This window comes from Pongo pygmaeus, chromosome 23, assembly GCF_028885625.2.
Source record: "Pongo pygmaeus isolate AG05252 chromosome 23, NHGRI_mPonPyg2-v2.0_pri, whole genome shotgun sequence".
NCBI classification, from domain to species: domain Eukaryota; kingdom Metazoa; phylum Chordata; class Mammalia; order Primates; family Hominidae; genus Pongo; species Pongo pygmaeus.
In genome coordinates this window covers 45068968-45095562 of record NC_085931.1, presented here as the reverse complement: position 1 = coordinate 45095562, position 26595 = coordinate 45068968, and the positions used below count along the sequence as shown (strand labels likewise).

At 43.5% G+C, this 26595-nt stretch overlaps 1 long non-coding RNA gene across 1 annotated transcript in view; it reads right to left on the bottom strand.

Annotated features, from left to right (window-relative positions):
• The window catches only part of LOC129023415 (uncharacterized), a 44526-nt gene extending 18566 nt beyond the window's left edge, over window positions 1-25960 (bottom strand). The window contains exons 1-3 of the long non-coding RNA XR_008496798.1: window positions 25841-25960; window positions 21316-21489; window positions 5882-5940 (exon numbers count right to left, since the gene is read on the bottom strand). This is a non-coding gene — a long non-coding RNA (uncharacterized LOC129023415). The remainder of the gene's footprint in view (window positions 1-5881; window positions 5941-21315; window positions 21490-25840) is intronic.
• Window positions 25961-26595: the final 635 nt, after the last annotated feature.

Sequence of the window (26595 nt, the reverse complement as noted above, 5' to 3'; positions counted from 1 at the left end):
CTGACTTAGTGGGTTATTAAGTGATTATGGAAGAGGTTGCCTTGGGAGAATACAGTGAGTTAAGATCTAGAATTACACCTTGAGGAGTCCTGACATTTCAAGTCTATGTAGAGGAGGATATGGCAGGCAAGAAGACTGTGGTGGAGCCTCCAGGGAAGTAGGAGGCAGAGCAGAAGAGTGTGTGCCCCAAGAGCCACAAGAAGGAGGAAGGTCTTCTCAAGAATACTGACAACTGGCCAGGCGCGGTGGCTCAAGCCTGTAATCCCAGCACTTTGGGAGGCTGAGGTGGGCGGATCATGAGGTCAGGAGATCGAGACCATCCTGGCTAACACAGTGAAACCCTGTCTCTACTAAAAATACAAAAAAATTAGCCAGGCGAGGTGGCAGGAGCCTGCAGTCCCAACTACTCAGGAGGCTGAGGCAGGAGAACAGTGTGAACCTGGGAGGTGGAGCTTGCAGTGAGCCGATATGTCACCACTGCACTCCAGCCTGGGCGACAGAGCAAGATACTGTCTCAAAAAAATAAAAAGAATACTAACAACTGCTGCAAGATCAAGCAAGATCAATGTGGAAAAGCGTCCACTGAATTTAGTAATGTCCCTGTCTTAAGAGATCTTCTCATTAGATATTTTAGTAGAGTGGTAAAGACAGATAAGAGTGAGATGCAGATTGGCCAGGCACAGTGGCTCACGCCTGTAATCCCAGCACTTTGGGAGGCTGAGGCGAGTGGATCACTCGATGTCAGGAGTTCAAGACCAGCCTGGCCAACATGGTGAAACCCCGTCTGTATCAGAAAATACCAAAAAAAAAAAAAACATTAGCCAGGCATGGTGGTGCGCACCTGTAATCCTAGCTACTCAGGAGGCTGAGGTAGGAGAATCGCTTGAACCCAAGAGATGGAGGTTGCAGTGAGCCAAGATGGCACCACTGCACTCCAGCCTGGGCAATAGAGTAAGACACTGTCTCAAAAAAAAAAAAAAGATGCAGACTATGTGGGAGGTGAGAAAATGAATGTCTTCTCTGATGAAGAGTGGAAGGAAAATGTGGCGGGAGATGCATCAGCTGCCCCAGATTTTAGCCTTTAGTTCAGGGTCATGCCTAAGTGGCACAGAGAGAGATAAAGGTGCCAACCTTGTTATGGGAGTGTATCAATGGATGAGCTGGAGGTAGTGCTCTGGGCTCCTGTGGGCTGCATCTGTGGCCAAGGGACCATTAATACCTACATGCTCCAGTAAGAGGACTAAGAGTTTCCAACGGAAACTTCTGCAGAGAAGTAGAAGTCTAAGGATGGAGCAAAGCAAATACAGAAGCAAATAATCAAGATCACAGACTCCAGCACACATATCCACCCATAAAAAACGGAGGCAGCTGAGTGCCAGGGCTCACGCCTGTAATTCCAGGACTTTGGGAGGCCAAGGTGGGCGGATCACAAGGTCAGGAGTTCGAGACCAGCCTGACCAACATGGTGAAACCCCATCTCTACAAAAAATACAAAAATTAGCTGAGCATGATGGTGTGTGCCTGTAATTCCAGCTACTCGGGAGGCTGAGGAAGGAAAATTGCTTGAACCCAGGAGGCGGAGGTTGCAGTGAGCCCAGATCGTGCCACTGCACTCCAGCCTGGGGGACAGAGAAAGACACTGTCTCAAAAAAAAAAAAAAAAAAAAGAAAGAAGAAAAGCTTTGCAAATTCAAACTAATGTTGTGTGATATAACAGATTTGAATAAGCAAGTATATGGTAGCAGAGCCTGCAAGCAGGGAACCAAGGATTGCTAGGGAATACTAGATAAGAAAATACAGCCAGTGGCAGGAAAACCACCACTACAGCCAATGGAGAACTTAAAGAAACACACACACATACTCTGGCCAGGCACGGTGACTCATGCCTGTAATCCCAGCAGTTTTGGAGGCTGAGGCAGGTGGATAATTTGAGGCCAGGAGTTCGAGACCGGCCTGAACAACATGGCAAAACCTCATCTCTATTAAAAATACAAAAATTAGGCTGGGCGCAGTGGCTCACACCTGTAATCTCAGCACTTTGGGAGGCCTAGGCGGGGAGATCGTGAGGTCAGAAGATCGAGACCATCCTGGCTAACACGGTGAAACCCCATCTCTATGAAAAATACAAAAAAATTAGCTGGGCGTGGTGGCATGAGCCTGTAGTCCTGGCTACTCGGGAGGCTGAGGCAGGGGAATCGCTTGAACCGGGGAGGCAGAGGTTGCAGTGAGCCGAGATCACGCTACTGCACTCCAGCCTGTGTCAGAGTGAGACTCTGTCTCAAAAAGAAAAAAAAGAAAAAGAAAAAAGAAATACAAACATTAGCCAGGCATGGTGGCATGTGCCTATAATCTCAGCTACTTGGGAGGCTGAAGCATGAGAATTGTTTGAATCTGGGAGGCAGAGATTTCAGTGAGCCAAGATTGTGCTGCCACACTCCAGTCTGGGCAACAGAGTGGGACTCTGCCTGAGAAAAAAAAAAAAAAGAAAGAAAGAAAAGAAACACATACACATGTTTATACATACACATATTGACACAGATGGAGAAAGAGGCACAACAGGAATAGGATGAGGTCTGAGCAGGCAAGGGTTAGAAACAGCCATCCAAGGAGAAATCAAGCATCATTTCTTCCATCGCCCTAGGAGACTAGGAGAATAGTAAAGACCCTAGGAAGTTGGAGCGTAGTGATCAGGGTATGTGGCTTACAATGTAGAATGGGAGAAACAGAAACAGGTGGGCAGCTCCAGATGAAGGAGGTGAGCACTCACCAGGTGTCTAGGCTCACATACTAACCACACTTAGTGAAACTGCCATCCACAAAGAAAATTGCTTCCAGGCTTAAAAACCATGGTTCAGTAACCTGCCTGAACCACCACCCTACATTTGGTCTAGGCTAATAGGGATTCCTAGACATACCTTAATATTCTTGAGGAAGGGAGAAACACAAAATTTTGCCAAAGAAAGAAGTGTAAGGAGAAAATGTTTAGTCACTCAACCACTCAACAAGTATTTCCTGAGCAGCTACTATATGCCAGAATAAAGCTGTGAACAGAGCACAAGCATTTGATCTTGCGTTTTTCTTCTCTTCATCTCAATGTGAGTTTCCTCCCTGTCCACCAGAAGCATGCATATTGCCCAGAGATCTAAGATTGTTAGAAAAAGTGAAAGAAAACAAGAAGTTGCAAACAGTAGGAGACTGATGAATAAAAGGATTTCTTCCATCCTGCCCAACGAATAGTCACTCTTAGAGAGTCTGTCCCAAGAATCTGCTTTCCTGAACTCAGAAATATACTTTGACTTAAACTGATGACTTTTTTTGGGTGATCAAACAAGGACTGAACTGAACACATTGGCTGAAAATTCGAGGTCCCACTGAACAGATGTTGGAGCTATTTTCCTTCCCCTACCCTAGTTAGGAGGTTGGTTAACTAGGAAGCCCAAACGAAAGCTGCTTTCATGGTATCTGGAATATAAATTGTCATTCATGATCTGTTCTGCTAACGGCATTAACTTTATAATAGCTCTTAAGTGATGCTAACATATAAGTAGGATTGAGAACCACTGTTATATAGCCCATGGAGAACTTACAGAAACGCACACATATACTTACACGTACACATATTGACACAGATGGAACAAGAGGCACAGGGTAAATTGGATGAGGTCTGACCAGGAAAGGGTTAGAAACAGCCATCCAAGGAGGAATCAAGCATCACTAATTCTATCTCCCTAGGAAACTAGGAAGACAGTAAAAGCCCTACAAAAAGTGTAGTGATTGGGGGTGTTACCAGGAGTGGACAATAAGTTCATCCATTATGCATTTCTTCTAAAAGTAATTGCTCCTACTTTCATTAAATCGTTATTTGAACACTTCCTACCTCCTACGTACACTGCATAGTACAAAAAACGAAGGACAAGCCCCCACCCTCAAGTGGCTCACAATCTAGTGAGGAAGAGAGGCAAATAAATGGTCTGCAGTGGCACAGCTCAATTGAGCTGTGATAAGAGGAATTTGCAGAGAGGGAATGCAGCCGATGTCGAGGGAATTAGGTAAGGCTTTCCAGAAGAATTGACACCTGAACTGAATCTCTTGTCACCTTAATCTTGAAATTTCTCTTCTGTAGAAATGTGAAAAATAAATTTCTGTTGTTTAGGCCACCCTGTCTATGGCATTTTGTTGTAGCAACCCAGACTGACGACTACAGTCTAGCAGCAAAGAGAGGGAATGAGCATTCCACGTAGCAGGAGCAGCACACAGGGATGAGAGGGTACAGGCACAGTAGCAGAGTCCCAGAGGGATGAGAGAGTGTGGCATGTTCTGGAGCTATAAGCACTTTTGATGCCTATAGCAATGATGATGACAATTAGAGAGAACTTCAAGACAACTGATATCCAAGAACTAAACTGCCCAGTACCAACTCTAATCAATATGTGCATTCAAGGAAGGGCAAGGTCAGTGAACACCAAGGGCCAGGGCAGGGGGTGTTTCTTGGAGGGGGTATGGCAGCAGAGAGGCCCACTGTCCAAGGCTGAGAATGGAATCCAATACATTTCCATTTGCCTTCAACTGTAAAGTAAGCATGACTTTCCTCTCGCTTCCCCTTGGGAAGTTTGCTTTCCAGAGGAAGCTGTTTAAGGACATGTATTTGCTTGAGGCAGATTGAAAAGGTGATGGCTGTGGTGAACGTGCATGGAGCTCATTCAAATGGGATGGATTCAAGTACATTTTGGCAAAAGGATTTTCAAATGCCTTTGCCAGGCCGGTTATATAGAGGCAGCTTGACTGATCATCTGACACTCTTTCACGTGTTGGGATATACATCTATAGCAACCTTTTAGGGCACTTACCCAGCAAAAAAGTAAAATTATACATTGAAGTGGAGGCGTGATATGCAAGAGAGAGACAACAGCATCTCTATTCAACCACTTAGCACCACCATCCTCAGCCACTTGGGGCCGGAAAGATGGTCTGTTGAAGAGTGGTGTTTAAAAAAACTCATTCCAGGCATGTACAGAAATAGTTTTTTTCTAACAATTAAGAAATATTTTCAGATATTTTGCTGTGGTGGGGTATTTCAGAAACATTTATGTCTTTAAATGCCAGATTCCTCAGACTGGTTAATGCAGAAGTATTAAAAAGAAATGTATTTTTTAAAAATTTGTTTCAGAATGCACTCAGCAGAAGAGGTTCAGCATGGGGAATTTTTCATTCTTATTCAACCTCTTAATACATCCAGGAGCATCTTGGGACCCACAAGGACCTTAATGATTAATTCTCTACTTACTTCTATATTCTTTTCTTTAGAAACTCTTCAGGTGACCTGCTACATTCAAATACTGTCAAAATGTCAATAATCACCAAATATTTCATGGTGTTGTATGCATTTGTTCTATGCTGTTCCCTCTACCTAGGATGAATTTTTATTACCGTTTGCCTGGTGAACCCCTTTCTAAACCCTTTGAAATAAACAGAAACATGGCTTCCTCCAGACTCCCAAGATAAAAGGTATTAATTTCCTCTCTTCTGCAGCAACCTCTTCAAGTTCAGCCCCCACTCTTGGCCATTCGGGCAGAATGCATGAGCTTCTGCTCCTTTCCTTCCTACCTCATAAAGATGGACTCAGAAACAGCTTCAGAACATGACCCTTCATTCCCATCTACTCCAGACACACACCCTCCTTAGCTCTGCCCGATGCTTATTCCAAAGCTCCATGACCCTTCATTCCCACCTACTCCAGACATACACCCTCCTTAGCTCCGCCCCATGCTTATTCCAAAGCTCCATTATCCTTCATTCCCACCTACTCCAGACACACACCCTCCTTAGCTCTGCCCCATACTCATTCCAAAGCCCCCTCAAACTCAGGTGGGTGTGTTCCTTACCTGGCAAGTGTCACTTCTGTGTATGTTCTCTTGATGGACACATCAGCACAAAGATACCCCTATAAAGATATCTGACAGTTATTGAACACTTCACGCAAAGAGCTTTTCCAAGTTTTCCCTATGTCTTAAAAATTCCACAAAGTGGAATTTTTCTAATTTCCAATATTTATAGGTCTGGGACCACAAGGGCAGGGCAAACCAAAGGATCAGCCTCCTATGGGCCAACTGGCCAAGAGTAAGGACTGAGCTCTAGGCATTCTGATGAGCACTTACTAGAGCTTGCCACAAAGTACTGTGAAAGCACAGAGGATGGTATTGCTCATCTTGCCTGGAGGACAAAGAGGGCTTCACAGAGGAAGTGCCCTGTGCCATCATTAGATTTATGACAATGTATCCCACCTGGCAAAATGAGACTTAGTTGTGATGTTTGGTAATACATAGATAAACATTTAAGTTTTAAAATGTGTCTATTTAAAGATAATAGATAGTACAGGTGGAATGTGGATCTGACAAAAGTAGAACAATTCAGGTTTATTACAGACCATTCTACTTGCTTCATTGACAAATGGCATTTTGCCTTCACTATGAGAAGGTCATTAATCTAAGTATTTTCAAACATTAATTTATTCGATCTTCATAACAACTCTATGAGGTAGGTATTATACTGTTTTTGGGTCCATAAGACACCAGAGAAAACTAAGTCACAGAAATGTTAAATAACTTACCCAAGGTCATAGAGCTAGCAAGTGGGAGGACTTGAACCCAGGCAGTTTGGGGCTAGTACCTATGCACGTGGACACTATAACATGCTGCCTTCTATGCAGATATGTGTGGAGAAACCATAAACTCAAGAGAACAAGGACACATATCTTTTTCTCTTCACTGTGTATCCAGCCTTTACATTACAGCATGGCTCATAGTTGGAGCTAAATATTAAATGCCTTTGAATAAATGGATGATAGACAATAGAAGAACATTTATTTGGTTATATTGATCACACTATTGTATCTGTGTGTTTACATATCTGTCTTCCCTTCAGACCTTCATTCTTGTCACATAGTATTTGCTCACTAAATTCATTCATTCAAAAGACATTTATTTGTTGCCTTTGTGCTTCAAAAGTATGTCTCATGTAATAGAAGATCATAAATGGTACTATAATGCTGCTCTAATAAATCAGGGGAGAATTTTTAAAATCAAAGATGGTTTAGAACCATAGTTGTGTACAGTCATACATCATCACAACAGGGGTACCTCACTTTAAGAAAACCAGATTTTGGCTGGGTGTGGTGGTGCATGCCTGTAATCCTAGCACTTTGGGAGGCCGAGGCGGGCAGATCACCTGAGGTCAGGAGTTCAAGACTAGCTTGACCAACATGGTGAAACCCTGTCTATACTAAAAATACAAAAATTAGCCTGGCATAGTGGCATGTGCCTATAATCCCCGCTACCTGTGAGGCTGAGGCAGGAGAATCGCGGGAACCCAGGAGGCAGAGGGTGCAGTGGGCCAAGATCATGCCACTGCACTCCACCCTGGGTGACAGAGCGAGACTCTGTCTCAAAAAAAAAAAAAAAGGAAAGAAAAGAAAAGAAAATCAGATTTTTCATGAAACTGAGGTTGACAGAGCAGTTATATTCCATGTTGATAGAGTTTGGATGTTCTGTCCCTTCCAAATCTCATGTTGAAATGTGACTTCCAATGTTGGAGATGCAGCCTGGTGGGAGATGTTTGGGTCATGGGAGCAGATCCCTCATGAAAGTTTTGGTGTTTTCCTCATGGTAATGAGTGAGTTATTGTTCTGTGAGCTCATATGAGATCTGGTTGTTTAAAAGAGCCTGGAACTTTCTCCTCTCTCTTGCTCCCTCTATCACAGCATGAGAGAAGCTTACACTGAGGCCTGAAAGCTTTGTGAGGCCCTCACCAGAAGCACGCTTCCTGTACCATGCTTCCTGTACAGCCTGAGAATTGTGAGCCAAAGTAAACCTCTTTTCTTTATATTATCCAATCTCAGATATTCCCTTATAGCAACACAAAACAAACTAATACACATACAGTTCCCCCTTTATATTGATTTACAATACATTAGGGTTCCACCTTTATATTGAGTGCACAAAAATGCACTTTCAAGTTATTCTACGTTCAAAACTTTAACTTACACCAGCTTTATCAAGGTCAGCTCAGTGACATAAAGTGAGTGTACCCATAAATCAATCAACTTACATGATGACACATATCTCCCAGTGATGCCCGTTAAGAAAGGACACAGAACATTCATAATTCTTCTGACAAAATTATGTGATGACTAAGTTTTCATTTATAATTAGTGACAATATCTAATATAGCATGTTACAGAAGAGTTGAAAAAAAATGAACTCTAAAGTTAGCTCCATATGGATTCGAATTCCAGTCCGCTGCTTCTGGTTGTGTGCCCTTGAACGTGTGACTCTGTCTTTCTTTCCTCGCCAAAAAAAAAAAAAAGAAGGAAATCAATAACGCCCATTTGCACAGGGCATTGTAAGATCATGAAAGTCAAGTGCCAGACACACAATAGCTCTGAAATAAAAGTTCATTTCCTTTGCTTCTTTCCCCTGACCCTATACCATTTGACCCAGCAATCCCACTACTGGGTATATACCCAAAGCATTATAAATCATTCTACTATAAAGACACATGCACACATATGTTTATTGTGGTACAGTTTACAATAGCAAAGACTTGGAACCAACCCAAATGCTCATCAATGATAGACTGGATAAAGAAAATGTGGCACATATACACCATGGAATACTACACAGCCATAAAAAAGGATGAGTTTATGTCCTTTGCAGGGAGATGGATGAAGCTGGAAACTGTCACTCTCAGCAAACTAGCACAAGAACAGAAAACCAAACACTGCATGTTCTCACTCATAAGTGGGAGTTGAACAATGAGAACACATGGACACAGGGAGGGGAACATCACACACTGGGGCCTGACAGGGGGTGGGGGGCCAGGGGAGGGAGAGCATTAGGACAAATACCCAATGTAGATGACAGGTTTATGGGTGCAGCAAACCACCATGGCACGTGTATACCTATGTAACAAACCTGCACGTTCAGCACATGAATCCCAGAACTTAAAATACAATAAAAAAATTCAAAAATTATCAGCTTTATATTATTAATAAGCAACACCAAATGTAGAAAGACATGCCTTGCCAATGTCTTGACCCCTTGAGTCAACCAGACAAGGAGTCTGGTTGCCCAGGAGGAAGCTAAGAGGGAATAGCAATTGAAACAGAAAAATAAGGGGAACTACTCCCAAATACTAGGGCTTACTTGGGTCATTTCAGTGAGTTCCTTAAAAACTCAGCAGGGGATTTTCATCGCACTATTTCCCGGAGTGGTGGATGCCATCTCCAGTAAACTATAAATAAAATAGGCATGCATGCACATACTGAGTAGTGTGGTGTCATTTACAAGAATGTGCATCCTAGAGCCAGACTGCTTGATTTAAAGCAAGACTTCAACATGTTTTAGTTGTGTGTCCTTAGGAAATGTATTAAACTTCTTTATGACTCAACTTTGTCATTTGTGAAAGGAAGATAAGAATAATATCTACCTTGTAAGGATGTTTGGAGGATCGAATAAAATAATGTACGTACACCACTTAAAATAGAGCTTAACATATTGTAAGTGCCCAATAAATCCAGTACGTTATTAATATACACATTCATAAGTATTAATAGGCTTGTATGAGTGGTGAAATGATGATTGATTCTCATTGCTTTACATTATTCTGTATTTTCCGAATCTATTACAACATTAGTATATTAATTTATAGTCTCATGCACACAAAACCTTAATAGTGCCTCGCATTTTGAAGTGGGATGTTTAAAACATCAGTTCATAGAGTGGGACAGTTGGAGATTCCTATAGAGCCAATGGGTGGATTCCACAAAGAACCAACAATTGATGATTTGGCGATGTAATCTACAGCAATCCAGGGAGTAAGTAGCTACCAAAGCTTTTGCCTGGATGGCCTTAAACCATAGACCAAAGGAGTGAAAATCCTTTAAAGTAGGGGTTCACACTCAATTACCTGCAGAGATTTTTTAGGTAACATGAATGAGTAAAGCTTATCTGATGTAACCAATGGGGAGTGGTGGAACCCGGGACAGCTGGACCACACTCATTCTATTTAAAGAGGGCAACCACCACCAGTTCCTGCTCACTGTGGCCATGCTGTGTTTCCAGATTTTGTAATTTTTAAAGTGAATTCAAAATTCTGGAGTTTCATGTAAAACATCCCATATTTTTAAAAATGTTGTATTTGTACACATATATGAGGTACAAGTGGAAATGTGTTACATGGATAGATTACATAATGGTGAAGCCAAGGCTTTTAGTATATCCATCACCTGAAAAACCAACATTGTACACATGAAGGAATGTCTCATTACCCACCCTTCTCCTGCACCCCTACCCTTCCAAGTCTCCACTATCTGTCATTCTACACTCAGTATCCATGTGTTACGTGTTTCGCTCCTACTTATCACTGAGAATGTGCAATATTTGTTTTTCTGGTGTCTGAATTCTTTTACTTAAGATAATGACCTCCAGTTTCACCTACTTTGCTGCAAAAGACATGATTCTATTCTTTTTCATGGCTGAGTAATATTCTATTATGTATATGTGCCACATCTGCTTTATCCAAGCATCCATTAATGTACACTTAGGCTGATTTTATATTTTTGCTATTGTGAATAGTGCTGCAATAAACATACAAGTGCAGGTATACTTTTGATACAAGCATTTCTTTTCCTTTGGTAGATACTAAGTAGAGGGATTAATGGGTCGAATGGTAGTTTTATTTTCAGTTTTTTGAGGAATCTCCATGCTGTTTTCCATGGAGGTTGTACTAATTTACACTCCCACCAACACTGTATAAACGTTCCCTTTTCTCTGCATCTTTGCCAACATCTGTTATTTTTTGTCTTTCTAATAATAGCCATTCTGGCTGGTGCAAAATTATATCTCATTGTGGTTTTAATTTGCATCTCTCTGATGATTAGTGATGTTGAGCAGTTTTTCATATGCTTTTTAGCCATTTGTATGTCTTCTTTTGAAAAATGTCTATTCATATCCTTTGCTCACTTTTTAATGAGATTGATTTTGTTGTTGTTGAGTTGTCTGAATTCCTTATAAATTCTCAGTATTAGTCCCCTGCTGGTTACATAGTTTGCAAATATTTTTTCCCATTCTGCAGGTTTTCTGTTCACTCTGTTGATTTTTTCATTTGCTGTGTGGAAGCTTTTTAGTTTAATGTTGGAAGCTAACTGAAATTTTTTTAAATATTGAAAGCTAAACACACATGTCATGAAGCCATCAGTTTACAACCAGTGCACTAAAGGCTTATCTTCATCCTAAAAAAATCTGTATGGAAAAAAAGAAGGTTCACATAAATCAACAGGATTCATGGGAAATGTCCAGTGGATAGCGAAATAGGAAGTGGCAGAAGGACCTGGGTTCCTGATGACATTGTTGAGATAAGGAACTAAACTTGGGACTACCTATCTCCTGTCTTGTTAAGAAAACAACAAATGCTTAATGGTGTCATCCACGATCATCCAGGTTTTCTTTTATTTGCAGCCATATGCACGTTTACATATTCAAACTTACATAAAGCGAAAGAAGATCAGGAACAATCTGGAGAAAGAAGATGGTAGTAAGAACGGGCAATTGCCTTTGGAAAAAAAATTGTTCGCTCATTCATTTTACAAATACTTATTCTGTAACCACATCTGCTGAGCTAGACCCAGAGGGTTTCAAAGATAAATCGGACTCAACCTCACGGAGCCCACAATTCAGTTGGCATTTGCAGCTTGTCTAAATCTACTCAGGCTGCTAGAGCAGAATACCACACATTGGATAACATAAATGATACATTTATTTCTCACAGTTCTGGAAGCTAAGAAGTGCAAGATCACAGTGCCAGCAGACTCAGTGTCTGGTGAGGGTCCTCTTTTTGGCTTACATATGGCCACCTTCTTGCTGTATCCTCATTTGGTGGGGAGACAGTGGGCTGCAGTCTCTTCTTCTTTATATAAGGACACTAATCCCATCATTGGGGCTCTAGGGTCATGACCTAATCTAAAACTAATTACCTCCCAAAGTCCCCACCTCCAAATACCATTACACTGGAGATTAGGGCTTTGATATATGAATTCAGGGTTTGTTGGGTGTGTGGGGTGAACACAAACATTCAGTTCGTCACAGGGCTCATCCTTTTAGACAAAAAGGAAAAAAAGAACTGGGTCAAAAACCAGGCAATGTGAATGGGCTGCTCACAGGTACAATCCAGAGGACGATTTCATGCCAGGCGAGGTAAGGAAATAAATCTGTAGACCGGCCTTTGGCTGGCTGCCAAGAACATGGAGCCTGCGTACAGATGTCAAGGACAGAGTGTGCAGGTGGTGGCCCCCCATGCCTTATTTATAACCTGTTTTCATCTGGCTGCTATCTGGAAGGGCCCTGCCTCTCATCTCCTTGCCACCTTCTTGTACCATCCAATTTGACAGCATAATTTATAGTTCTCCCTTCTCAGATACTCCCTGGGCCTGAGGAAATGCAGATAAGAGGAGTGGATGACCAGGGAGAGAACTTAGGGAGGCTGGGGCGTCTGGAAGGAAGAAAAAGCTGGCTGAAAATCACTCTGCCTTGTAGAGATGAGCAGGAAGCTGTTGTTTCTGCCCTCCTGTCAGTATCTCCTCCGTCTAATCTCTCCAACCATGCTCTCTGCATAGACACAAACGCCAGCTATAGGGCAAGATTGAAGCATGTTCAGCAGTCTCAGAAAGCCAAGTGAATTAACAGAAGAGGGCCAAGTGTGTCCAACAGGAAGGAACCTCCCCCTCCCTGTCTCAGAGTCCTGATCCTCAGAAGTGGGGGTGGGCAGGTGGCACAAAGGGCAGAAAAGATCATTTCTTCTATAAAGAGCCCTATTTCCTTCTCCAAACACCCTCTCCAGGTAACCCAAAGGAAGAGATGGTCTTTGTCTTTCTCCCTCAGACCAGCATTTGCCTGAGATGGCTAAGGCTGGGCAGTGGTTAATTCATGAAAGCACAGAGAATACTGTTGTTAAGGCCCCCTCTAAAGTTCAAACATTCATAAAGTCTCTGAATTGGAAGCAAGTTTAAACACTCTCCAGCCTAACCCTGCACCCCATCCACTGCGTCAATTCATTCTGCCAAATCATTCGTTCATCCAGGCATTTCTTGAGCACCTATTTTGTGCTGCGCCAGGTGCTGAAATATACGCAACACAGAGCCATGAACAAAACAGATGAAGAAACTTATCCAAGTGCCAAATGGCTGTCCTACCTTAGTTTGACCTTAGTAAATGAGATCTCATGACCTTCAGAGCCAGAAGACCCCTTCCTGGATCAGGTCTGACTCCTCCAAGAGACTTCCTCATTGAGCCCAAATATTCCTCTACTTTCACTCATTCTTCACATGCATTGAGCACTTACATGGGTCCAGGGCACTTCGGGTGAAGCTTTCACCTGCTCATTGTTTCAAGTTTCTCACAATTACTCTGTAAGGAAAATACTATTTCCATCTTCCAGATGGGACCTAAGCCACAGAGAAACAACGTGACTTGGCCAAGACCACCACGCTGGCCATGAAAGAGTCAAAACTGGAATTCAGGTCCTCCAACCTGAGGTCAGATACCTGGTCTGAGGCAGCTCACGACATCCTTGCTGGGTCTTGTCTGTGCAGAGGGGAGAACAACCTCCCTCACTGTGATGGATTCCGGGGGTGAAGGAGGGCTGACCCCCGCCAAGTGCAATTAATTTAAAAAGAGGCAAAGGATCTTTCTCCCATAAATACCCCAGCTTCACTGCTGCCTGGAAGCAATCTCAGCTGTTCACTACAACCACAGAGCTATGCTTCCACTCTGCCTGAAGCTTATCCTAAGGACCCCTTGGAGCCCAGAGTCACGCACTTTGCCAGATAATCCTATAGGAATGAATTTCAAACAAGGGTGCCAGCAGGAGGAGAGGAGAGCCAGAAGACAGCGCTCTCCCTGAAACAAGCAGTGACTCACAAAGTGAGGTGAGGAGCTCCCTCCAAAATGCTCAGGCTCTCAGGGAGGGCCCAGAGGCCTTCTTATTGCTGCTCAGTTCATTCCAACAGCCTCTCCCGCAATGCAGGGATTCAGAATCTCAGGAGTGCTTGGGTACAGCTCCCTCATTTGACAGATAAAGAAACTGAGGGTCAGAAGGCAAATCGCAGGCCTACAGTAACAGTCAGTGGGCTGAAGGGTCAGAAGAAGAGGTCAGGAGTTGTGAAGAAAGTCTCAGACATTGTTTGGGCAGATGTCACATCGGGTGAGTCTTTGGTAGCTGCCCAGACCTGGCCCAGGGGAGCAGCAGGGTCTCTGTGGCCATCAGGAGACAAGGCACTGCCCAGAGTGTTCTGAAGTTACCCACTGCTGGAGTGATCTACTAGCTGTATCACCTTGTGAAATTTACTTAATGCCTTTGTTCAGCATCTTTGGCTATAAAAGGTAGATAATAATAATAATAATAATACCTCTGTCATTGAGTTGTGCAGATTCACTCGTACAATGGTCTGAATGCTTGTATCCACCCAGTATTCACATGTTGCAACATTATCACCAATGTGATTATATTAGGAGGTGGGGCCTTTGGGAAGTGATTAGGTAATAAAGATGGAACCCTCATGAATAGGATTAATGCCCCTATTAAAAGAGGCCCAGAGAGCTCCCTTCCCCCTTCTGCCATGTGAGGATACAGTGAGAAGACAGCGATCTAGGAACCAGGAAACGGGCCCTTACCAGACACCAAGTCTGCCAGCATCTTGATCTTAAACTTCTAAGCCTCTAGAACTATGAGAAAAAAATTTCTGTGGTTTATAAGCCACCCAGCTGACAGTATTTTGTCAACAGCCTGAACAGACTAAGACAACTGGAAAACTCTAAGTAAAGCACTTAGCACACAGCCTGGCCCATAGTAAGGGCTCTACTAACGGGCCATGATCGTAACAACAGCTGCGTGTACTGAGCACCTGTGATATGCTAGACATCACTAGTCATTTTACATGCATTATTTCAGTTCATCCCCTTGCTTCAGTGAAACCAGATGATCTGCTTTATTTCACTACCTGAGAGAAAACTGAGACCCACAGCTTCTCCAGAGGAAACTCTGATTCTAACATCAGACATCCAGTTAGTGTCAGAGGCCAGATTAGAACCTGGGTATGATCAGATTCCAGAGCCTGTGCATGTAACCACCATACCCTTTCTGCCAGTGCTGCAAGGACTCAATTTCCCAGATAAAACACTGGGCTGATGGACTACATCCACGCTAGGCTTTCTGTCCACAAATCTGTCCTTTTCTGGACTACGAACTGCCCAAGAGCACGTTATTGCCTATCTTGTTCACTACTGTATTCCCAGCACCTGGGTGCAACTGACACTGGAGTGCTCAGTGTTTGTGGGATAACTAATTGAAGGAATATAGCATCACAATCACTTGGAAGAAAAGACTGAAGGTAAAGAATGGCTGTTCACATCCACTTCTCCTCTCTCCCTGGAACTCCCTCTCTCTCCCTCTTCTTCCTTTTCATTGCTGGAAATAACATAGAATCAAAGCTTTATGGAAATCTATCTCCTTCTTAATCTTCCCACGTTATTTCTACTTCTGCTATATTTAGTTTTGACCAGTCATTAGATCTCTTCCATCCCTTTTCACAGCAGTCTTCTAATCATCCTATAAAACCCAACTCAAATGCTGCCTCTTCTAGGAAGTCTTCTCCACTCTATTGAAGGATATAAGTTCTAGCCTTGGGTGCTCCTGCAAGATTTTTGTTGTTGTTGTTGTTGTCCACGGCTCTGTGAACTTGCACTTACCAGGCTGAAACCTCTGCCTGCCACCAGTGGTACATCAGTTGTCCACCCCATAGAAAAAGTTACCTAGGGGTAGCACTGTGTCTTCTTATTTCTGCCTGCAGAATTTATCTGGCACAGTTGCTGGCAGCAAGCAGGCACTCAGGAAATGTACTGAATGAATGAATGAATGATCAGTTCTTTAATAAGGGACTCACTACTTTTAGGTAAGTAGCATTCAGACCTGCAATAGCTATTTCTTAAGTGCCTATTCTGCATTGGGCACACAAGCATTATGCCCAGTGTTGGGCTGAAGCATTAAGCAAAGCAAGAGAGATAAGAAGCAAGTACAGAAATAAAGAAACAGGAGTTGAAGACCAGCTGGCCAATGTGATGAGACCCTGTCTCTACCAAAACTACAAAAATTAGCCAGCCATGGTGGTGCATGCCTGTAATCCCAGCTACTTGGGAGCCTGAGACAGGAGAATCACTTGAACCTGGGAGGCAGAGTTGCAGTGAAACGAGATCATGCCACTACACTCCAGCCTGGGTGACGGAGTGAGACTCCGTCTCAAAAAAAAAACAAAAGAAAGAAAGAAACAGGATACTTTAGAGAGGGATGAGTGCGATGAAGACAATAATACAGAGATATGAGAGAAAGTCACTGAAGGGCTCTTATAGACAAGAAGTCAGAGCAGCCTCCCTGAGGATGTGACATTTGAGCTGAGATCCGAATGACAAGAAGCAGCCGGCGGGAAAAGTCAGCAACGCTGGGCTAGGAAGAATGAGCAGCCTGGGGAAGGGCTTTCAGGAGGAGCAAACTTAGGGTGTTGGGGTACAGCAAGGGGATAAAGGGTGGGAGTGAAGAAAGGGTGGAGGAGATGAGCTCAGGGACTATGCAACAGCAGGACTGTTTGGGCCTCCTGGGCCATGGTGAGCACATCAGAGGGTTTTAAGCAGAACAGATGGCCTTATGTTTTGGTGAGATCACTCTGGCTGAGCTGACAAGAATGGGTTTTTGAAGCTATAGCAGGAGTAGATGCAGGAAAACCAGTTAGGAGGCCACTGCATTAGTCCAAGTGTGAGCTGACAGTGGCTGACCAAGATGTACTAATGGTGATAATGGGGCAGAAAATACTTCAGAGGTGGCACCTACAGAACTTACTGGTGTACTGGGTACAGACGGTAAGGAAAAGACAGGAGTCAAGAGTGGTTATTGTATGCTCAGGGTTTCTAAAATAACACATCCCCATTACTCAGACGCCTATAGAGAGGACATGCTTCCATCTCTCCTCCACATCCAGCAGATGGTGCCTGAGTGTGAAATCTATCCAGCACGGCTTGGCTGCCTCTTCCTACTCCCCAACCCACCTTCACTTGAGTGAGCATCTTTTCCTCCTCAAAAGTACTTCCTGAGCCCGAAAGTCATTGCTATTGATTTATCCAGCAAAATGTAATTTGGGAAAAGCTGGTGTCCTTCTTTTTCTGTAAAGAATCATTTGTACCCAAGAAAGCACTATGTAAAGGATGATGGCTTCCATCAGTTGCAGCCCCATTGTGGGGGTGGTAAAGCCATTTATGTGAGTCAACAAAGCCAGAGGAGTGTTAGGAACCAAAACATTTTAATAATGTGCTGATTTTGAAGGAGGTTTGGTGTCTTGGAGGGAAGTGGCCTGAGCCAGCTGCGTGCATTTTTGCCACGTGGTTGCAGGAGCCGTTTGAGAAGGCTGGGAGCCTCATTACCTCAATAGCCTATTGTAGATAGCGCACCATTAAATCCTAAGCTGGGCTGTGAAATTGATTTTTTGCATTTTATTTTCATGCTTTGCTGTGGTTTGAATGCACCCCCCAAAAAAAAAATGTTAAAAACTTAATCTCCAATGCAATAGTGTTGACAAGTGGGGCTTCATGAGAGGCAATTAGGCCATGAGGCAGAAGTGAGTATATTAATGCATTATCATGGAAGTGAGTTCCTTGTAAAAGCATGAGTTTGGTCTCTTTCTCTCTCTTTCTCCCCCCACTTCGTTCTCTCTGTCTCTCTTCCTCCTCTCTCTCTCTCTCTCTGCCTCTCTCCTTCTCCCTCACTTTTCTCTTCCATTCTTGCATCACGTGAGGAACAGTTTCCCGCAGTGTTCAAGGTACCATCTTGGGAAAAGAGACCAAGCCCTCACCAGACTCCAAACCTGCTGACGCCTTGATCTTGGACTCCCCTGCCTCCAGAACTATAAGAAATAAATCTTTCTTCTTTATAAACTACCCAGTCTCAGGTGTTCTGCTATAGCAGCATGAAACAAAACAAACTAAGACACATTTTAAATGACAGATACGGGAAGGTGGGTGGCTACTTACTTTGAGAAACCAAAATCCAAAGATGGAAAATGCACTCCACCTCCTGATCCCATTCTTTTCTCCCCCACCTGGTACATATTTGGCAGGTTGAGCCCCTCAGCAGGTTGTCAAACCAACTTTGCTCACAACATATACCCAGCGTGTATTAATTTAGTCCTGCAAACAAAATATGTTATTGAATGTCTTCAGATGCTCTGGGATTATAGCCATGAGCAAACAGAGGCAAGGTCCCTACTCTCGTAAAATTCACATTCCAGTAGAGAAGAAGAGAATGAAATAACACATAAGATAATTTCATAGAGTAATGTAATAAAGATCATATAGCTGATTGCTATATAGTAACTCCAGGGCAGGGTCTGGCAAACATGTCTTGTGAAGAGCCAGAGAGTAAATATTTTTGGCTTTGGGGCCACACAGTCTGTTGCAACTACTCAACTCTCCTGTTGTACTATGAAAGCAGCCTTAGACAACAGGAAAAGAATAATAGACAATAGTAAAGGAATAAGGAATAAAACAGAACAGGTGGCAAGCCAATTGCCTTCTCTAGGGGAAAGTGGAAGAAATATTTAGTAGGATGGAGTGAAAAGATGATGATATTTAAGGTGAACTCAGAATGAGGAGAAGAAACCAGCTACATATAGAAGGGAGGCATTTAAGACAAGGGAATGGCAAGTGCAAAGCCTGAGTCAGGACTATTTCAAGAACAGAAATGTCTACTGGTGAGGTGGGGCAAAGAGAAGAGGAAGGAGACACAGCAGTGCAAATTCAGGTCAAGAGGTAGGCAGGAATCAGGTTGCAAAGGGCCTCCTAGTCCATGGTGAGGCCTGGCACATAATAGACCATCCTGCTGTTGCATAACCTCTGAGCTCATCTCCCCCACTGTTTTTCAAACCCTGCTGAAAGAGACAATAAGGAACTAGAGAAGTTTCGAGAAAGAAAGTACAAGACCACGATCCTTTATCCACACACTTGAAATTTTAAAAACTGACAACTGAAGGTTTTTTCCTAAGTTTGGCACAAAATCACTTGGCAGCAAACACCGTCTGAATGTACAGGAGGCTATTTATGGTCTTTATTTATCCCTCTTCGTGTGAATATTCATGTATTTCACTCTTACATGTTTGGGTGCAGGGTACTGCCCATAGTACAATGCCAGACCTACATAATACACTACATCTGGCTTTTCCCCCATCCAAAAGATTCTGAATTTCTGAAAGTCTCAAAGTTTTAGATAAAAGATTATGGACTTCTACCATAATCAGATTCATAGTCTTTAGGAGGAAAACTCTATTTGCAGTTTTAAAGATAAACTGGAGGAAGCAGAGAAGGAAGCTAGTTAAGAAACTACCGGAAAACCGGTGGTGAGAAATATGGAGAGTTGTACCAAGCTGGAGATGCTGGGGATGGAGGAGTTTGGGAGATATGTCCCAGGAGGATCAACATAACTCAGTGCCTGATTGGAGGTGGGAGGTAAGAGAGGAAGGAATCCAGGATGAGTCTCATGCTCCTCGCTTGTAAGAGTGGACAGATGGTGAGCCATCCCCCACAAGAGAAAGCCAAGGATGATTAGAATTAAGAAGAAAAAATGCTAAATGCCAGGTTGGACATGTGTATGTGAGGTTCTTCTGCATCCTATGGTTGCAGACACATGGTAGGGAGTTGGAAATGTGGGTCTGGAGGCCGGGAGAGAAGCTGGTGTCAGAGGTACAGATCTAGGAGGTGTCACGAGTTAATAGTGTTCCCCAAAATGACATGGCCATGTCCTAACCCCAGTGTCTGTGAATGTGACCTTATGTAAAATTAAAGTCTTTGCAGATGTAACTAAGTTAAAGATTCTTAAAATGAGATCATTCCAGGCTTACAGTGGGCTCTAAATCCAATTATTGTTATCCTTCTAAGAGAAAGGAGAGAGGTTTGAGACAACACAGAGGGAACGCTACGTGAAGGCAGAGGTAGAGATTAGAGTGACGCAGTGCAAGTCAAGAAATGTCAAGAATTGCCCGAGCTACCAGGAGCTAGGAGGGAGGCATGGAATGGATTCTCCCTCAGAGCCTCCAGAAGGAACCAACCCTGCTGACATCTTGCTGTTGAACCTCTGGCCTCTAGAACAGTGGGAGCATACATTTCTGTTGTTTTCAGCCACTCAGTGTGTGGTCATCTGTTATGGCAGCCTCAGGAAACTAACACAAAAAGTTCCAGTCATGCAAGGCATTTTCAGTCTCAGAATATTGTGAGAAACGGCCAGGCACCATGGCTCACGTCTGTAATCCAAGCACTTTGGGAGGCTGAGGCAGGTGGATCACCTGAGGTCAGGAGTTCAAGACCAGCCTGGCCAACATGGCAAAACCCTGCTCTACTAAAAAATACAAAAATTAGCCAGCCGTGATGGTATGCACCTGTAATCCCAGCTACTAGGGAGAGTGGGGCAGGGAGAATTGCTTGAACCCAGGAGGTGGAGGTTGCAGTGAGCAGAGATCGTGCCACTGCACTCCAGCCTGGACAACAGAGAAAGAGTCCATCTCAAAAAAAAAAATATATATATATATATGGTGAGAGAGGAGAGAGGGACCTAAGGACAGAAGTCAGGCGACCCCAACATTGAGTAAACAACAGAATGGGGACTGAGAAAGGGCAGTGGGAGAGGTAAGATGAGAACTGTGAGAGTGGATGCTTAGAAAGTCATACACTCCAGGCAGGAAGATGTGCTCTACAGTGTAAAATTTTGCAGGGGAGACATACAGAATTAAGGCTGAGAAGGAATGCCAGATTTAGGATGCAGGTCATTAGTGACTTTGAGTTGGAGCAATTTCAGTAAGCTAAGGAATAAATAATATGTGGGAAAAGTGAAATCAGTAAAGGATTCTTTCAAGAAGTTCATCAGTAATGAAGGGAAGACAATAGCTTGAAAGGGCTTAGGGTCCGGAGAAATGGTTTTAGGGTGGGAAACATGAGTGTGTCTACAGGCTGTTTGTAGGAACTAGTGCTTGGGCAAGATTGTCAAGGTAGAACAGAGGAAAGGAAGTGAAAGAGCTAGGACTATGTAATAGATATAGTCAACTATCTGTCAACATTTGGGGTGCATAGTACAGAGTGTTTCTTAGTATGAAGCTATTCTTGGGAAGCTGTTACCCAGTGAGAGGCAACTTTCCCCAGCCCCCCTTGTAGCTAGGTAGGTACATGTGATCAGTTCTCACCATAGGAATGGAGCGGAAGTGGTGAAGATCTCCTCTGAGCCAAGGTGGGTGAGAAGTGGATATACCTTCTCCACTCTTTCTTCTCCCATTCGCCAACTGGAGGCAGAGAAATTCATGGTCCTCAGGGATGGCAGCACCACAAAACAAAAGAAGCCTAGGTTCCTAAATCACCACCTAGAGAAAAGTCGGCCATTAATAGGAAAATCAGTGTTATGTGGGTGAGAAATAAACATTGTCTTAAGTCACTGAAATATGGGAGTTTATTTGTTTTAACAGCTGGTGTCACTCTAGTACAGTCTGCATATTACGTATACACTGATCTCATACTGCTGGGCTCCTGCCACCTGCTAGAGAACTCAACTCCTGCCAGACTAACTCATTAATGACCATCTGCCTGGCATCTGTCTCTTTCCAGCTAAAGGTCTTTCATTCATTGAACACAAATGTATTAATCACCTACAATGTGTAATGCACTTGGAAGGAGGTAGGAATGCAGCCATGTACATGATGAATCTCTACCTTCATGTGACTTATATTCTAATGGGGCAGACAGACAGTAAACACATAAACATAGAATATAATATCAGGTAGGACTATGATATGCTATAAGTAAATAAATAAAGCAGAATGAAAGGATAGAAAGCGGTGGGGAGGGTGTGGTGCAATTGAAAATAAGTTGGTCACAAAGGTCACTTTGAGGATGTAATGTGGATGAAGAGACTTACGTTAAGTCACCAGACAGACAAAGAAAGAGGTAGAGGAATCGTAACTCAGACAGAGGGAGCAGCTCACACAACAGCCCAGAGAAGAGAATATGCTTGGCATCTTTGGAGAGCACCGTGGCCAGCACAAGGTGAGTAACTGATAGGAGGTGAGGCAGAAAAATGATTAAGAGCCAGATTGTAGGGGGCCATGGAAGCACTCTCAATCCTGTCCTAAGAAATAGGGAGCCCCTGACTCTGTTTAGTCTCAGAGGCAGGGAAGGCTTGACTAAGCATTTTCCAAGAGCCTGTTCCTTTCTTGCAGACATGTCCAGTTTCTAGGACTCAGCTCCTGTCCATCTTGTTCACTGCCCAGTTACATGTTCTGAACCCCCACCTCTCCCCAACCTCCAGCACTGACCAGCCAGAGTGCTGGGTGCATTTGCCAAGGATAAGCAAGGTAAAGGTGTTTTTCATGGAGAGGTGACTCTTCTGCAAAGAAAATAAAGCTCATACATAGGCTTACGAGCAGAGAAGCAGCACCCACGAGGCAGTGAGCACTAAGTCTATATTTGATCTGAAAAACATGCAGACAGGCGGGCGGGAGCCCAAACACAACTGCTTATGCCTTATGCGATTGCGAGTGAGTAATTTTGCCTCCTGGAGTTCCAGGAAGTTCCTCCAGCTCTGAAACAGAGCCATCCCTCATACTAGAAGGCTGCAAAAATACATGGAAGGGCTTTGGGGCCTCCACAGGTGGAAACACTTTTAACAATCACAATAACTCGCTTTTGCAAACTGCACTTCACTCATTCCATCTATGTCAACCTCCTGATATCAATCTAAGCGGGTAACTAGCCAATTTTATTTTTTAAATGAGGAAAATCTGACCTAGAAAGGGAAACTAATATGCCTAAGATCACAAAGCCAGGGACTGGGTTATTATTGTGAACCCTAGTTTTAAAATGTAATTATTCCTCCCTGCTTGAAATTGTCCATGGGTATTTAAAATAAAATTTGAACCCTTTCCCGTGTCCTTCAAAGTCTTATGTCAGAAATTAGCAAGCTACAGCCTATAACCTGATCTTTTTTTTTTTTTTTTTTTTTTTCCTTGAAACAGAATCTCACTCCGTCACCCAGGCTGGAGTGCAGTGCCATAATCTCGGCTCACTGCAACCTCTGCCTCCCGGGTTCAAGCGATCCTCCTGCCTCAGCATCCCAAGAAGCTGAGACTACAGGTGAGTGCCACCATACCCAGCTAATTTTCGTATTTTTAGTGGAGACAGAGTTTCACCACGTCGGCCAGGCTAGTCTCAAACTCCTGACCTCAGGCTATCCACCCGCCTCGGCCTCCCAAAGTGCTGGGATGACAGGCGTGAGCCACTGCGCCCGGCCAATGTGATCTTATAAATAAAGTTTTATTGGAACACTGCCATGCCCATGTATTTACATATTGTCTGTGGCTGCTTTGTACCATGGCAGAAGTGCTGAGTAGTTGTGACAGAGGCAGCATGGCCCACAAAGCTGAAAACATTTACGATCTGTCCCTTAACAGAACAAGTTTGCAAACCTCTGATCCCCATGGTCTATTCAGGCCAATCTTTCCTTTCTGATCTCTTTCGTTCTCCCTTCTACTCAAGAATTTCTAGTCACATTGGTCTTCCTTCTCTTCCCCAAACAAACCCAGATTTTTCTACCTTGGGGCCTTTGCACTTGCCATTCTCCCTGCCTGAAATGCCTTCCCTCGCCCTATGCTGGCTGCCTTTCCCTTTCCAACTCTCACACTGCTGACTCTCAGGGAGGCTTCCCATGATCTCCCCATCTAACATGGCCTGGTCCGACGTGAAACTCGCTCTGCTTTTATGTATGTATGTATGTATATATGTATGTATGTATGTATGTATGTATGTATTTATGGCATATATCACCTTTTATCTTATTTGTTTATCTACTTATTGCCAGAGTGTCGCACTAAAATAACATCTCCATGGGAACAGGCACTCTGTCTCAGTCACAATGAAATCCATGATATTACAATAATGCCTGACACATAGAGTGTATTTCATAGCCAGGTGCTCAATGAAAGAACAAATCAAAGAATTAATGAACGCATCATAACTAATCCTTATTCTACACATCAGGCTTTCTCAACCTTGGTACTGTTGACATTGGGACTGGGTAAGTCTTTGTTGTGAGGTTGTCTTCTGCATTCAAGAGTGTTGAGGGGGCATCTCTGGCACCTGCCTATTCGATGCCAGTAGCATCCTTGCAACCCCTCCCCCCTGGAATTGTGATAATGAAAAATGTCTCCCAACATTGCCAATTGTTCCCTGGGGGACTAGGGAGCCAGGAACTGAGCCCTAATTGAGAAACACTGGGCTACATCATGGTTTAAAATTTCCCTTGGAACTTAAAATATAATAGCAAGCTTTTACCCAGGTCCACAAACATTCCAGATTTCTAATTAATTGTAGCCTCACCTATGGGTGACCTCTGCTTTAGGGCCAGCTCCTTGACAAGTTGATGAAATTGCTTCTTTAAGGAAGTATCAGCATTGTTTTGGAAACAAAAGTCCAAGTCAGAAACTACTTTAATGTTTTCAGTAAGGAATGATTAATAATGAGGGAGCCGGAATGTATAGAGCTACAAGTTATTACCCCATTCTTGACTGACATAAATGTAAAGAGATGTTGTTTTGTTGCAGTGAGGATGGTAGAAGGGAGGAGGCAATGTGGACAGAGAGGCCAAGCGGCTATCTTGAGGATTTGGCCATTTACGGGGGATCAGAATTATTAATGTGAGTGTTTTGTTAAGTCTTTTTCCACGACAAGAAGAAAAATGGATGAGCAGAGATAAAGCAAATGCACGGACTGGCAAGGGCTGCCTGCAATCTCTGGGGTACACAGGCGAAGGGAGGATGTGGAGTCATTTAGTGATCTTGTTTTCTGCAAGGAAAATGCTGAGTGCAGGGAGCCTGCTGGTGCTGCAGCCTGGCTCCTGCCGCTGCTTTGATGCAGGGCTGGTCAACGCATTTTGCTCAGTTCCTGGGGATGGATTCTATTTTGATAGCTCTGGACCCCCTGGGGAGTAGCTTAATGTGCCACCCAATGGATACAGCCATGTCTCCGAAAAGGACAGTTGCCCTTCAGCAGGTGACCCATGAGGAGGAACTCAGGCCAGGAAAGGCTGCCTTGACCCATAAGCAGCATTTTCTGATGAGAGTGAGAGTGGGAGGGGAGACATTGGGTAGCTCAGTCGGTGTCTAAGAACCAGGCCGTTGAAGTAAGTAAATTTCTCCCAGACTGACTCGCCCTGGATCCTTTTTTCCCTTCTGACAGCCTCCGGGGACTAATCCTGCTTCCTGGTCCTCATCACAGCTGCCAGAACTTCCTGTATTTTTCACACTTTGTCTCTCACCAAAGACTAGTTTCAGATCAAGATACAGTCCTGACTCCCAATTTTCACTGAAGAAAACAAGCACACTGTCTTTTTATTCTTGGGGTTTCAGGGCTGAGAAGTAGACAGGGGTGAATGATAATAGTACAAAAAAGAGATAAGTCTTCGTGGAATATGTTGTTTCTAATTGTCTAGCAACCATTCCCCCTTCTAATTGTAACACTCACATTTGGGGGGAATCCACTGCTCCCCAACTCTGAGTCTTTAGGATCTGGTTCTAGCTAGCGTCAGCCACACTAGATTCAGGGGTAGGCACGAGACCCAGGCCTGCACCAATCATGCTATTCCATCCTTCTGTTCATAGTCATAGGCTCACAGGTGGACAAATGGCCCAGGTCAATCCAATAATTATTAATTTGAGGACTTACCCTGAAGGTAGGGGAAGAGCAATGTTCCTTCTGCCTAAGCTGGGGAGAGAACAGGATGAAGGACAGGAGCTGATGGAAACCATTTTGCCACCACCACTGGGGTGCCTGCCAACGGCTTCAACAGTGAAAAGCAGAAGATGAGGTGGGACAGCATGACTGCATCACAATGACCATGTGGGCCTCTGGGTACAGCCATGCCTGAAGCTATCCCTGGTCCTGAACTTGTCAATTACATAAGACATCAGTTATGTAAAAGGTCTAACTTTTTTAATTGAGCATATTAGGGTTAGATTTTGTATCTCTTACAAAAAAGAACCTTGTATTTTAACTGACAAGTTCCCAGATTCTCATAAATTTCTCAGAGACATGGTCTTTAGTTAATGTTTGTTTACTTTATTCTCTGTGTCTCCTGAGCCCCTTTCTTGAATAGTAGGTAGACAAACCTTCCTGAGAGGACTCCTTCTTTAATCTAAATACTGGAAGCTTCTAAGTGTGTGTTTTTTGAGTACTTCATATGTTCAAGACACTATACTTGGTTCTTTACCTAGGTTTCTTTTTCCCCATTTAACTCAGGTTATAAGAATATGTGGTAGATCTTCTCACCCCATTTAAAGATGAACAAACTGAGATTCAAAACACAAAGTATGTGGTGAATGTCAGACAGCTAATAAGTGGCAAGGTGAGCATTTAAACCCAGATCCCCTCTCCTTAGTCATATAAGCTCCTCTCCCACTGAAGCCTGGAGTTATAATTAG